Raw genomic sequence first — 14379 nt, forward strand, 5'->3', positions numbered from 1 at the left:
TGCATTGGTGTTCATTCTGTTATGGAGGCACTTGGCCACATATTATAACACAGATGAGTGGTGCTTGTTTATTGACACATCAAAAGAAGGTTTGAAAGTGGTTCTACTCCACAGTGGAAATAATTTCCCCTCCATTCCTCTGGCTCATGCAACTAGCATGAAGGAATTGTATGATAACCTGATGTTTCTTGGGGAAAAAATCATGTATGGGGACTTTGTGAAATGTATGTGGTGACCAAAAGGTTGTGGCACTTTTACTTGGAATGCAACATGGTAGCATGAAGTTCTGTTGTTTCTTCTGTGAATGGGACAACCAGAACAAGGAAAATCATTATGTAAAAAAAATATAGCCAAAATGAACATCACTGACTCCATTGAAGAAGAAGAAAGTCATCAATCCTCCTCTTGTTGATCCTGAGAAAATTTATCTGCACATTAAGCTCAGGTTGATAAAGAACTTCGTCAGAGGTATGGATAAAACTGGCCATGGATTTTACATATTTGAGGAATAAATTCCCTAGAATCAGTGATGTAAAAATCTAGGAGGGTATTTTTGTAGGACCACAGACCAGGGAACTGCTTGGAGATGAAAAGAACAATCAAGAGCTAAATGGAGTTGAAAAAATTGCATGGCTGTCATTGAAGAGAGTATTCAAAGATTTCTGAGGAATCACATGTCAGAAAACTACTGTGATGTTGTAAAAGATCCAGTGACTTCATATAAAGCTCTGGTGTGCAATGTGAGTCTAAAAATTCACACTTACTTATTTCCGAAACCTTTTGGAGCAGTCGGTGATGAGCACAGCGAAAGATTTCACTAAGACATTTTGGACATGGGAAAAGCAGTACTAAAGGAAGTGGAGCCCCTCTATATTGGCAGATTACTGCTGGACACTAAGGAGGGATGTTCATGATGCCATATATAGCTGAAAATTGTACACTTCTTCATTTTATAGGTAAGTTTGTAAGTGTAATACCAGCCTTATTTATGAATGAGTAATATACACTTACTGTAAACTTTAATTGCTCTGTCTTTTAAAATCTGTGCCTGATAGGAAATTTCTAAAAACAGATTCAAATTCAGCTTAAAAAGTTCTCTAAGGTCCACCTACTTTAGTTTGTGAGACAGAAAAAAAGTAACGATTTTGTTGACCAATATTGTCATACAGCAAAATTAAAATGCTTTATCAATAGGAATTCATCCTCTCTGTTATCACATCAGCTTATCCAGTTTTATGATAAGACAATTCATTTTCCATGTGAGTGGCAAAACTAACAGATGCTGGGGGTCTTGTTCATTTTAGGAGGACCATCATACAGTTTTGAGAAAGAAATCTACAATTCTTAGCTAAAAGTTCAGCTAGTGGAAGTGAGGCTTGTATGCATTAAATGTGGATACAGAGATAGACGTCTAAGAAAACCCTACAATATTTGCATATATATAGTACAGATGCATGTCCAGAATTTGGTTAAGGGGAAGGGGAATGATAACACATTTAGACAGTAATGAAAAGAATCACTTTGATCTATAAAAGATATTATTGGTTTGTGAATTACTTGGAAGTATGATTCAATTGCAGTACTAATAATTCTCATGATATTGGTTGCATCTGTGGCACAAAAGTATGCCTGTTATGAGACGAGCAGTTAGTTTTAAATGAAAATATAATTATGATATTTGACAACATAAAACAACTGATAGCCATAATCAAGAAAGTTTTGCTCGATGAAACAAATTGATATGCTTATTTAGAAAGAGAAAATTTTGTCTATATAAACTCTTCATTGTTTTAGGAAGGCTGTGAAACTGAAAAGATTACTAGTTTATGAAATAGTAAAATATACATAAATACAAATATTTTTTTTCTTTTTGAGGGTTTGAAATATTTGTAAGGGTTCATTAATCATTGACAAAGAAGATATATGTGTCAGAGGTGGAGGGAACAAGAAGTGGGAGACCAAATTAGAGGTGGAAGGATGGAGTGAAAAAGATTTTGAGCGATCAGGGCCTGAACATGCAGGAGGGTGAAAGGTGTGCAAGGAATAGTGATTTGGAACGATGTGGTATACCTGGGTTGACGTGCTGTCAATGGATTGAACCAGGGTATGTGAAGCATCTGGGGTAAACCATGGAAAGTTTTGTGGGCCCTTGATGTGGAAAGGGAGCTCTGGTTTCGGTGCATTATAAATGACAGTTAGAGACTGAGTGTGAATGAATGTGGCCTTTGTTGTCTTTTCCTGGCACTGCCTCTTGCATGTGCGGGGGGAGGGGGTCGTCCTTTCATGTGTGGCATGTTGGCAACAGGAATGAATAAAGGCAGCAAGTATGAATTATGTACATGTGTATATATGTATATGTCTGTGTATGTATATATATATATGTGTATACGTTGAAATGTATAGGTATATATATGTGCATGTGTGGACATGTATGTATATACATGTGTATGTGGGTGGGTTGGGCCATTCTTTTGTCTGTTTCTTTGCACTACCTCGCTAACACGAGAGACAGTGACAAAGTATAATAAATAATGAATAACATATCATTAATCATTATCATTATTACATAAGTTCCATAATTATGAGGGCAGTTGACTCTGTTCTCCAGGAGGGATGGGGGCAAGTGAGTCACACACACACACAGATATGCTTCTGGTATATTATGATGTTCACTTGGTTACTTTATTAGATTACAGATTATTATCATATGGCAAAAGTAAGCACTCAGTTGATGACCTCATCCATCAGTTATCACATTTCCATATTTTTTCTTATGACAAGACTGATAGTTTTTCCTTGTCACTGGCAAAACAAATAGATGCTGGGCACTTGCTCATTTTGGGAAATTGAGATGATTTTAAAATGAAAACATTTAATGCTTTGCCAAAAACTTAACAGATGTAGGAAAAGCATGTGAAGTAATGCCATAATTTTTGTTTTTATTGAATCCAGGTGCATGGACAGACAAACTATACGAGCCCCATAACATTTGCATTCATTTGCAAGTTAAAGACTGTTTATTAATCTCTCAACATTTCTGTGCATATTTTCTCACATGCAGTACTGTTTTATTAATGATCACATTAGCTATGTCTATCTGTGTATATCTCTGATGCCTGTTCCCTTCGGAAACTACCTCAAGGGAGTGGCCTTGGCAATAGAGTTTCCATAACTAGTGAACTCCACTGCCACTTCTTAGCCTTTAATGCCTCACCCTTAACAAGCCACTGGCAGAGGACCAGTCTAGCACATTGTATGGAGAGACTCCTACCTAATGTTCCTACTGACAACTACTACCTATTCCTACCTACTACTTCAACCCAATGTTTTTACCTAATAGTCTTACCTAACTGTTACTACCTACTATTTCTGTTTATTGCCCCTACCATTTTGCCAAAAGGCAGGGCTACCACATAACACTCACCGCAGGAACTCTAGAGTTACGAAGATTGAGCTGTGTGAGTTAAGTGTCGTTTGTGACAGAATGCTGGCAGTCCACATGTAGGTGAGGTAGAAAGAAAAGACAGCTACTGGGGTCAGAGGAGTGCAGCATGACAACTAATGAAGTGCTGGCTCACTATGCAGCTGTCACTAACCCTCCTGATACCCAGGCGGGTATTACTAGTAATATACCTCCCTGGTCATTGACTGTCTTACAAATACTACTACAGAGGTTTATAATAGAAAAAATATACATATGTGGTTTCAGGAGTTTTTCCATATCTTTGGCAAAGTTAATAGATGCATGCTTGGTCATTTTGATAGGTTCACAATAAAGAAAACTTCAGTCCTTAGCTAAAAACCCAACAGGTAGAGAAAAAGCATCTGAAGAGGGGGTCATCTTGCTTGTTTACATTAAATCCAGATACATGGACTGATGAACTGTGTAAACTCTACACCATTGATGATTATTATTTCTAGACATTTTGTTACATAGTGTGTTATTTTGTGTTACTCAAGTACACTAAAGATAATCATCATATGGCAAAATTAAGTGCTTCATCGACTGGCCTTTGTCCACCTCATATCACTTTAGAGACATCATCAGGACTTCATCCACTCTCACATCACTTTGGAGACATCAACAGGACTTCGTCCACTCTCATATCACATTAATATGATCCATTCACTGGCAAACCTAATAGATGCTAGGCTCTTGATCATTTTGGGAAGGTTGAAATATAGTTTTTAACAAAAATAATATTTGATACTTGGATAAAAACTTAAAAGGTGAAGGAAAAGTATGTGAGGAGATGCCATCTTGTTTGTTTATATTAACTGGATGCAAAGATAAACAAATGCTAAGTGAATGGTACAGGGTTTGCACTCATGATTTAAAAATTAAACATTTTTATATGTGTTTACAAGATAATTCTAATGAATTTATTGGAGAAAAATGGGTTGGGAAGAGTATAGAATGTGTTAAAATTGATCTGGAGATGGTGGAGGCCTCTTAAAAAATGCCATGACATATTATCCTTTAGTAAGCAGCATCCCCAATTTTGCATTTTTTTTGGTGGGGGGAGAAAAAATATAGAGCTTATGGTTGAGTAAATATGTTATTTTGATAAGTTTAATGGACATGCAAATCTTTGCTAAGAAATAGGTGATAGTCAAAGTTACAACTTTTCACATTTTTAGCTGGTTCATGGTTATTTTGTTAACTAAAGGTAACAGAAAATATTTCTTTTCCATTCTCTTTTCAGATTCAAAATGCATGACACTTTGAATTTGAAAAAGTTTTAGAAGAGCTTGCCAATTACTCCTTATAAATGTCAATTGTAGGTGTCATTAAATATCATTCTTATCTATTTTGTTAAAACTCGGAACATAATCCTTTAGAAAAAAAAAACCATAAGGAGAGTTTTGACATGTAATAGAAAAAGAAGGTCATTATGAGCTGGAAATTTTTTATGAATAATGATGCTTTAAGTGTAAAGTGCATCTTTTTATAGCTGAAAAGCTGCTTTAAAAGTTGAGCTATATTAATTAGTTTATTGGTTTGAAAGTTTTTCTTAATCCTTTTGTTGTCCAAGTGGTTCATTTGAGACCACAGTCTTGCACTCGTATAAAATGCATGCTAATGTTTCCCTCATTTCAAATTTCCTGTAGTGCCCATAAGTTTTATGTGAATAACATGTCACCATTGTTAATAATTCACCCTAAGAAATTTCACAGCTGTCAGCTACCGCATAATCACTGTGTAGGACACTTATTGGAGTTTGCACCCATGAGAATGATACCATTGCATTTGGCTTCTTCAAACCTAAAAACAGTGACATAGGAAGAAATAAAATACAGTTTTGATGGAAAGCAGTGATGCATGAAAATATGATGATGTTTTATTTGGATGTATTGATGACAATTAAATGGCAGAAATAGGCTCAAAAGTGAACTATTTTTTTTTAATCTTACTGCTTAGGAAACTTAGAGGAATAAAAGCTTACACTTTTTTGTTTTATATTTTCTCATTATGTTGAATTATTTTTCTTTTCCCTAAGTCCTTGGCTGAGGAAATGCGAAAATAGACCAAGCTTAGGAATGAAAGGTTGATTCCAGTCATAATAGAAGCCATATGAGAAACCAAATTTCAAACCATTTCTGCTGTCCAGGATGTATAAATTGACATGTCAAGCTACAATTGAATTTTGGTGGGAGTTTGCCCTTACACCCTTCTCATAAAGGGGTGTACTAATGGCACTCCTATCAGATCTTAGGTACACCTCATCTTTTGAAATTTTAGGAACATTGTAAAAAACATATTGCAGTCTGATAATACACCAATTTGATTGGTTCCAGGTATTTGGATAAAGGAAACAGAAGGTAGATAAGAGGTCCTTGTAAATGTTTTATTATTTGGATATTTTATATGTTAAACAATGTTGTAAAAGATAAATTAGATTTTGAAATTGTATATGCTGAAAAAAAGGTAATACTGTATGCAGAGGAATTTTTGGAAATTAAGGGTTTATTGTTATCTTCATTGAATATTTCAGTGCATACATGTAAAAAGGAATTAACTTGAGAAGTATATAACAAATGTGATGCATTTATTTTCTTCACAATACTGTGAATACAGATGACAAGTACATAGACTGAAGATTAATTTCATGGTTAAGAGACGCTACATTTTATATGATTTTTATATATGAAGAGTAGATCTGCTACACATAACATTAAGGAAAACAGTCAGAGGCCCACTGCATATTGTTACAAAATGGTGTTTTTCTGTGTGTGTTGGGTGGTATTATATTGTGTATCAAGTACATGTCCACAGCTAGATACTGGAGGTTGAGAGAATAGGCAAACATGCAAGTCGTAGCTGAGAGGCGAACACCCATCAGTCATCTCTCGACTATGGCATCAGCATTCTTGTTCCGTTTCTAGCCAATGACACTTGATATGAGTGGCATGTCAGGGTGAAGTCAGTTGCATATTCCCTTTTGTCAACCAATCAGAACTGACCCCGTATAGTTATTCCTCTTATATATGCCCCGAGGGTGTTTTGAGATTTCAATTCTTTCAAGTTAATGGTCCCATTGAGTAGTGTAATTTTCTCTTGCTGATAATTCATAAGCCACTATACTGTATTGTACTCTATGTGATTATGTCGCCCCTCTATAACGTATCAGAATTATTTTCATTATCATTATGTTTTTGTTGAGGAAGAGATTTCTCGGTTTGTAAACTTACTTGGATTATATTACAGTAAATTTTTGTGCCCTGTAAATAATTATTCCCTTCTGTATTAATTGTTCTTTTAATGTAGTTTTTATCCCTGTGCTTAATTTCATCCTTACACTTTAAAGTAGCGTTGTCCCATGTTGCATAACAAGAAATTGGCAACCTTGCCAGGATTCTCTTTCCCTGTGGAGTCTCTTCCTCATAGTTAAACATGTCATTGATCAGTGATGCTGATGCAGAACATTTCTGTTGGTCTGAGCCTACTCCAAGTGAAATTAAATCTTTAACAGTTTATGAGCTGAAGCCTGTTATAGATAGGTTAAGATTAGAGTATGACTGTAATACTTGTAGAGTAGAATTAGAGGCTTTGGTAATAAATGAGTTGATTGGTGAAGAGGAAGAAGGTACTCTGCCTGAGGTTGGAGCAAAGAGAGGTGAACCTGTTAAAAAAGTGATGGTACCATTTCACCATGGATGTTGGCAGAAGTTTTAACCAACTAGAAACTGCTAGAATTAATGCACACACACACACATACACACACACACAGACTGAACAAGTTAGACAGTGTACAGGCACAGAAGGAACAGACTGAGCAGATTACACTAACATTGGAACAAGAGAAAATATGACAGGTCAAGTCAAAGCCTATACGAGGGTTTGATTGTCGAGACACGAAAAATTTGTACCAGAGTTCTGTGAAAATGATGTAACTAAATTTTTCCGTATTTGAAAATGTGGCCAGTAATCTCTCATGGCCCAAGATGTTTTGGTCCATTTTGTAAGGCTCAGACTGTATAAACAGGGTTGTCTAGCGACCAGTGTACTGATTTTGAGGTAGTAAAGGATGTTGTGCGAAAAGCTTATGAATTAACTCCAGAAGCTTACAGATGCCAGTCTAGAAATAGCATAAGAACCCTGACCAGACCTATGTAGAAAATTTTTCTGAAAAAGGTTATTTATTAATGCAGTGGCTATGCTCCGAACAAGTTTATGAGTTTGAGGAACTTAAAAGTAGCAATGTTACTCAAGGAATGTATGCGTAGTGTGCCCCTTGAAGTGATGAATTATTTGGTTAAAAGAGAAGTGAAGTCTGTTGACAGGGCTGGTTTACTAGTATACTAGTATTCACTAACTCACAAACTTGGTACGGAGAGACCTCCAAAGAAGTTTGATGGCAATGGAAAATTTAATTATTCTATAACCCCACAGGAGTCCGCCTCTTTGCCGAAGGCCTCTAAAAGTAAGAGTAAGAACCCCGAAAGTATTAGATCATGTTATCATTGTGGCAAAGTTGGACATCAGGTGAGGGAGTGCTGGACCAGGCTGAAAGAATCCAAAGATTGTACGAGAGGTAAGCCCATAAATCTTATATCATTCTTGGACCCACCTCGTGGTGTCATTTTGTCTAACCTTTCTCACTGTGATAGTGGGAGCTGTAAGAGAGGTAGTAACTCTGTAGTTGAGGATCTGTTAAGGGGGAATTACAGCACATTCCTGTCTAAGGGTTATGTGTCAAGTTGTGGGGTGAGAAAAGAGGTGACAGTATTGCATTATCCTGGTGCGCTGCAGTCTCTGATGTTAGAGAGTTTGGTGCCTGTGGTAGAGTCTGAAAAACGAATCTTGTTAGGGGCTATTGTTAGGGGCTGTGGAGTCTCAAGGCAGCTCCACTAGCTAATGTGTGTGTGGAAACAGATCTCTTTACAGAACCTGCTCTTGTGGGGATTGTTAATAAGTTGCCTGTCTTAAGAGTTGACTTTGTGTTAGGCAATGACCTAGCAAGGGGAAAAATGAGTCCAGTGCTGGTGTTGTCTGTGAGACTGGTGGAGTCCAGGACAAAGTAATTTGAAGAGGTACCAGAGTTATCCCCAGTGTGCGCAGTTATCAGCTCCCTGACAGCAAGAAAGGCAGATACTTGATTGACATTTCCTATGCTAGTGAGGTAGCACCAAGAAACACGAAGAAAGTCGCGTACACTCTCATATACATGTTCACATATGTATCAGAAGTGGAGGGAACAAAGAGAGGCGGATGGCCAAATTGGAGGTGGGTGGATCAAGTGAAAAAGATTTTGACCAATTGAGGCTAGATCATGCAGGAGGGTGAAAGGCATGCACAGAATAGAGTGAATTGGAACGATGTGGTATACTGGGGTCAACATGCTGTCACTGGACTGAACCAGAGCATGTGAGACATTTGGGGTAAACCAGGGAAAGGTCTGTGAGGCCTGGATGTGGATAGGGAGTCGTGGTTTCAGTGCATTACACATGACAGTCAGAGACTGAGTCTGAAGGAATGTGGCCTTTTTTGTTTTTTCCTGGTGCTACCTCACTGATGCAGGGGGTGGTAATGCTGTTTCTTGTGATGTGGGGTGGTGCCAGGAATGGATAAAGGTGAGTGAGTATGAATATGTACATGTGTATTTATGTCTATGGCTGTGTATGCGTATATGTATGTAGGTGTATGTGTATATGTACGTGTATGGGCATGTATGTATATGTGTGCATATGAGTGTGTACTTAGAAAAACAGATGGATTTGTACATATTTAGCATTTATGGATCTGGAGAAGGCATATGACAGAGTTGATAGAGATGCTCTGTGGAAGGTATTAAAGAGTATATGGTGTGGGAGGTAAGTTGCTAGAAGCAGTAAAAAGTTTTTATCGAGGATGTAAGGCATGTGTACAAGTAGGAAGAGAGGAAAGTGATTGGTTCCCATTGAATGTCGGTTTGCGGCAGGTGTGCATGATGTGTCCATGGTTGTTTAATTTGTTTATGGATGGGGTCGTTAGGGAGTTGAATGCAAGAGTTTTGGAGAGAGGGGCAAGTATGCAGTCTGTTGTGGATGAGAGGGTTTGGGAAGTGAGTCAGTTGTTTGCTGATAATACAGCGCTGGTGGCTGATTCGGGTGAGAAAATGCTGAAGTTGGTGACTGAGTTTGGTAAAGTGTGTGAAAGAAGAAAGCTTAGAGTAAATGTGAATATGAGTAAGGTTGAGGGGCAAGTAAATTGGATGGTGGGGCAAGTCAATTGGGAGGTAAGTTTGAATGGAGAAAAACTGGAGGAAGTGAAGTGTTTTAGATATCTGGGAGTGGATTTGGCAGCGGATGGAACCATGGAAGCAGAAGTGATTCACAAGGTGGGGGAGGGGGCAAAGGTTTTGGGAGAGTTGAAGAATGTGTGGAAGGCGAGAACGTTATCTCGGAAAGCAAAAATGGGTATCTTTGAAGGAATAGTGGCTCCAACAATGCTATATGGTTGTGAGGCATGGGCTTTAGATATGGTTGTGCGGTGGAGGGTGGATGTGTTGGAAATGAGATGTTTGGGGACAATATGTGGTGTGAGGTGGTTTGATCGAGTAAGTAAAGAAAGGGTAAGAGAGATGTGTGGTAACAAAAAGAGTGGTTGAGAGAGCAGAAGAGGGTGTATTGAAATGGTTTGGTCACATGGAGAGAATGAGTGAGGAAAGGTTAACAAAGAGAATATATGTGTCAGAGGTGAATGGGAGTAGGAGATCAAATTGGAGGTAGAAGGATGGAGTGAAAAAGATTTTGAGCGATTGGGGCCTAAACATACAGGAGGGTGAAAGGCGAGCAAGGAATAGAGTGAATTGGAATGATGTGGTATACCGGGGTCGACGTACTGTCAGGGGATTGAACCAGGGCATGTGAAGTGTCTGGGGTAAACCATGGAGAGTATTGTGGGGCCTGGATGTGGAAGGGGAGCTGTGGTTTCGGTGCATTCCACATGACAGCTTAAGACTGAGTGTGAACGAATGTGGCCTTTGTTGTCTTTTCCTAGCGCTACCTCGCATGCACATGGGGGGATGGTGCCATTTCATGTGTGGAGGGGTGGCAGTAGGAATGGATGAAGGCAGCATGTATATGTACATGTGTATATATATATCTGTGTATGTATATGTATGTATACATTGAAATGTATAGGTATGTATATGTGTATGTGTGGGTGTTTATGTATATACATGTGTTTGTGGGTTGGTTGGGCCATTCTTTCGTCTGTTTGCTTGCGCTACCTTGCTAACGTGGGAAACGGCAATCAAATGTAATACATAAATATAAATTATCCCTGGGGATAGGGGAGAAAGAATACTTCCCATGCATTCCTCACGTGTTGTAGAAGGCGACTAAAGGGGACAGGAGCAGGGGGCTAGAAACCCTCCCCTCCTTGTATTTTAACTTTCTAAAAGGGGAAACAGAAGAAGGAGTCATGCAGAGAGTGCTCATCCTCCTTGAAGGCTCAGATTGGGGTGTCTAAATGTGTGTGGATGTAACCAAGATGAGAAAAAAGGAGAGATAGGTAGTATGTTTGAGGAAAGGAACCTGGATGTTTTGGCTCTGAGTGAAACGAAGCTCAAGGGTAAAGGGGAAGAGTGGTTTGGGAATGTCTTGGGAGTAAAGTCAGGGGTTAGTGAGAGGACAAGAGCAAGGGAAGGAGTAGCACTACTCCTGAAACACGAGTGGTGGGAGTATGTGATAGAGTGTAAGAAAGTAAACTCTAGATTGATATGGGTAAAACTGAAAGTTGATGGAGAGAGATGGATGATTATTGGTGCATATGCACTTGGGCATGAGAAGAAAGATCATGAGAGGCAAGTGTTTTGGGAGCAGCTGAATGAGTGTGTTAGTGGTTTTGATGCACGAGACCGGGTTATAGTGATGGGTGATCTGAATGCAAAGGTGAGTAATGTGGCAGTTGAGGGAATAATTAGTATACATGGGGTGTTCAGTGTTGTAAATGGAAATGGTGAAGAGCTTGTAGATTTATGTGCTGAAAAAGGATTGGTGATTGGGAATACCTGGTTTAAAAAGAGAGATATACATAAGTATACGTATGTAAGTAGGAGAGATGGCCAGAGAGCGTTATTGGATTACGTGTTAATTGATAGGCACGCAAAAGAGAGACTTTTGGATGTTAATGTGCTAAGAGTTGCAACTGGAGGGATGTCTGATCATTATCTTGTGGAGGCGAAGGTGAAGATTTGTAGAGGTTTTCAGAAAAGAAGAGAGAATGTTGGGGTGAAGAGAGTGGTGAGAGTAAGTGAGCTTGGGAAGGAGACTTGTGTGAGGAAGTACCAGGAGAGACTGAGTACAGAATGGGAAAAGGTGAGAACAAAGAAGGTAAGGTGAGTGTGGGAGGAATGGGATGTATGTAGGGAAGCAGTGATGGCTTGCGCAAAAGATGTTTGTGGCATGAGAAGAGTGGGAGGTGGGCAGATTAGAAAGGGTAGTGAGTGGTGGCATGAAGAAGTAAGATTATTAGTGAAAGAGAAGAGAGAGGCATTTGGACGATTTTTGCAGGGAAATAATGCAAATGAGTGGGAGATGTATAAAAGAAAGAGGCAGGAGGTCAAGAGAAAGGTGCAGGTGAAAAAGAGGGCAAATGAGAGAGTATCATTAAAGTTTAGGGAGAATGAAAAGATGTTTTGGAAGGAGGTAAATAAAGTGCGGAAGACAAGGGAACAAATGGGAACTTCAGTGAAGGGGGCTAATGGGGAGGTGATAACAAGTAGTGGTGATGTGAGAAGGAGGTGGAGTGAGTATTTTGAAATTTTGTTGAATGTGTTTGATGATAGAGTGGCAGATATAGGGTGTTTTGGTCGAGGTGGTATGCAAAGTGAGAGGGTTAGGGAAAATGATTTGGTAAACAGAGAAGAGGTAGTAAAAGCTTTGCGGAAGATGAAAGCCGGCAAAGCAGCAGGTTTGGATGGTATTGCAGTGGAATTTATAAAAAAAAGGGGTGACTGTGTTGTTGACTGGTTGTTAAGGTTATTTAATGTATGTATGATTCCTGGTGAGGTGCCTGAGGATTGGCGTGATGCTTGCATAGTGCAATTGTACAAAGGCGAAGGGGACAAAGGTGAGTGCTCAAATTACAGAGGTATAAGTTTGTTGAGTATTCCTGGTAAATTATATGGGAGGGTATTGATTGAGAGGGTGAAGGTATGTACAGAGCATCAGATTGGGGAAGAGCAGTGTGGTTTCAGAAGTGGTAAAGGATGTGTATATCAGGTGTTTGCTTTGAGGAATGTATGTGAGAAATACTTAGAAAAGCAAATGGATTTGTATGTAGCATTTATGGATCTGGAGAAGGCATATGATAGAGTTGATAGAGATGCTCTTTGGAAGGTATTAAGAATATATGGTGTGGGGGGGGGGGGAAGTTGTTAGAAGCAGTGAAAAGTTTTTATCGAGGATGTAAGGCATGTGTACGTGTAGGAAGAGAGGAAAGTGATTGGTTCTCAGTGAATGTAGGTTTGCGGCAGGGGTGTGTGATGTCTCCATGGTTGTTTAATTTGTTTATGGATGGGGTTGTTAGGGAGGTGAATGCAAGAGTTTTGGAAAGAGGGGCAAGTATGCAGTCTGTTGTGGATGAGAGAGCTTGGGAAGTGAGTCAGTTGTTGTTCGCTGATGATACAGCGCTGGTGGCTGATTCACATGAGAAACTGCAGAAGCTGGTGACTGAGTTTTGTAAAGTGTGTGACAGAAGAAAGTTGAGAGTAAATGTGAATAAGAGCAAGGTTATTAGGTTCAGTAGGGTTGAGGGTCAAGTGAATTGGGAGGTAAGTTTGAATGGAGAAAAACTGGAGGAAGTGAAGTGTTTTAATTATCTGGTAGTGGGTTTGGCAGCGGATGGAACCATGGAAGCGGAAGTGAATTATAGGGTGGGGGAAGGGGCGAAAATTCTGGGAGCCTTGAAGAATGTGTGGAAGTCGAGAACATTATCTCGGAAAGCAAAAATGGGTATGTTTGAAGGAATAGTGGTTCCAACAATGCTATATGGTTGCGAGGTGTGGGCTATGGATAGAGTTGTGCGCAGGAGGGTGGATGTGCTGGAAATGAGATGTTTGAGGACAATATGTGGTGTGAGGTGGTTTGACTGAGTAAGTAATAATAGGGTAAGAGAGATGTGTGGTAATAAAAAGTGTGGTTGAGAGAGCAGAAGAGGGTGTTTTGAAATGGTTTGGTCACATGGAGAGAATGAGTGAGGAAAGATTGACCAAGAGGGTATATGTGTCGCAGATGGAGGGAACGAGGAAAAGTGGGAGACCATATTGGAGGTGGAAAGATGGGAGTGAAAAAAATTTTGAGTGATCGGGGCCTGAACATGCAGGAGGGTGAAAGGCATGCAAGGAATAGAGTGAATTAGAACGATGTGGTATACCGAGGTCGACGTACTGTCAATGGATTGAACCAGGGCATGTGAAGCGTCTAGGGTAAACCATGGAAAGTTCTGTGGGGCCTGGATGTGGAAAGGGAGCTGTGGTTTTCGGTGCATTATTACATGACAGCTAGACACTGAGTGTGAACGAATGGGGCCTTTGTTGTCTTTTCCTAGCGCTACCTCGCACACATGAGGGGGGAGGGGGTTGTTATTTCATGTGTGGCGAGGTGGCGATGGGAATGAATAAAGGCAGACTATGAATTATGTACATGTGTATATATGTATATGTCTGTGTGTGTGTATATATATGTATACGTTGAGATGTATAGGTATGTATATTTGCGTGTGTGACGTGTATGTATATACATGTGTATGTGGGTGGGTTGGGCCATTCTTTCGTCTGTTTCCTTGCGCTAACTCGCTAACGCGGGAGACAGCAACAAAGCAAAATAAAAAAAAAATTTACATATATAAAAAAAAATTTTTTCATACTATTCGCAATTTCCTGCAAGCGA

At 39.3% G+C, this 14379-nt stretch overlaps 1 protein-coding gene across 1 annotated transcript in view; it reads left to right on the forward strand.

The window, feature by feature from the left end:
• LOC139760935 (uncharacterized) overlaps positions 1 to 12300 on the forward strand; it is a 277100-nt gene extending 264800 nt beyond the window's left edge. Inside the window, exon 4 of the transcript XR_011715440.1 lies at positions 7895 to 12300. The gene's annotated coding sequence lies outside the window, so the exon portion shown is untranslated. The remainder of the gene's footprint in view (positions 1 to 7894) is intronic.
• Positions 12301 to 14379: the final 2079 nt, after the last annotated feature.

Source organism: Panulirus ornatus, chromosome 3, assembly GCF_036320965.1.
Source record: "Panulirus ornatus isolate Po-2019 chromosome 3, ASM3632096v1, whole genome shotgun sequence".
In the NCBI taxonomy this organism is placed as follows: domain Eukaryota; kingdom Metazoa; phylum Arthropoda; class Malacostraca; order Decapoda; family Palinuridae; genus Panulirus; species Panulirus ornatus.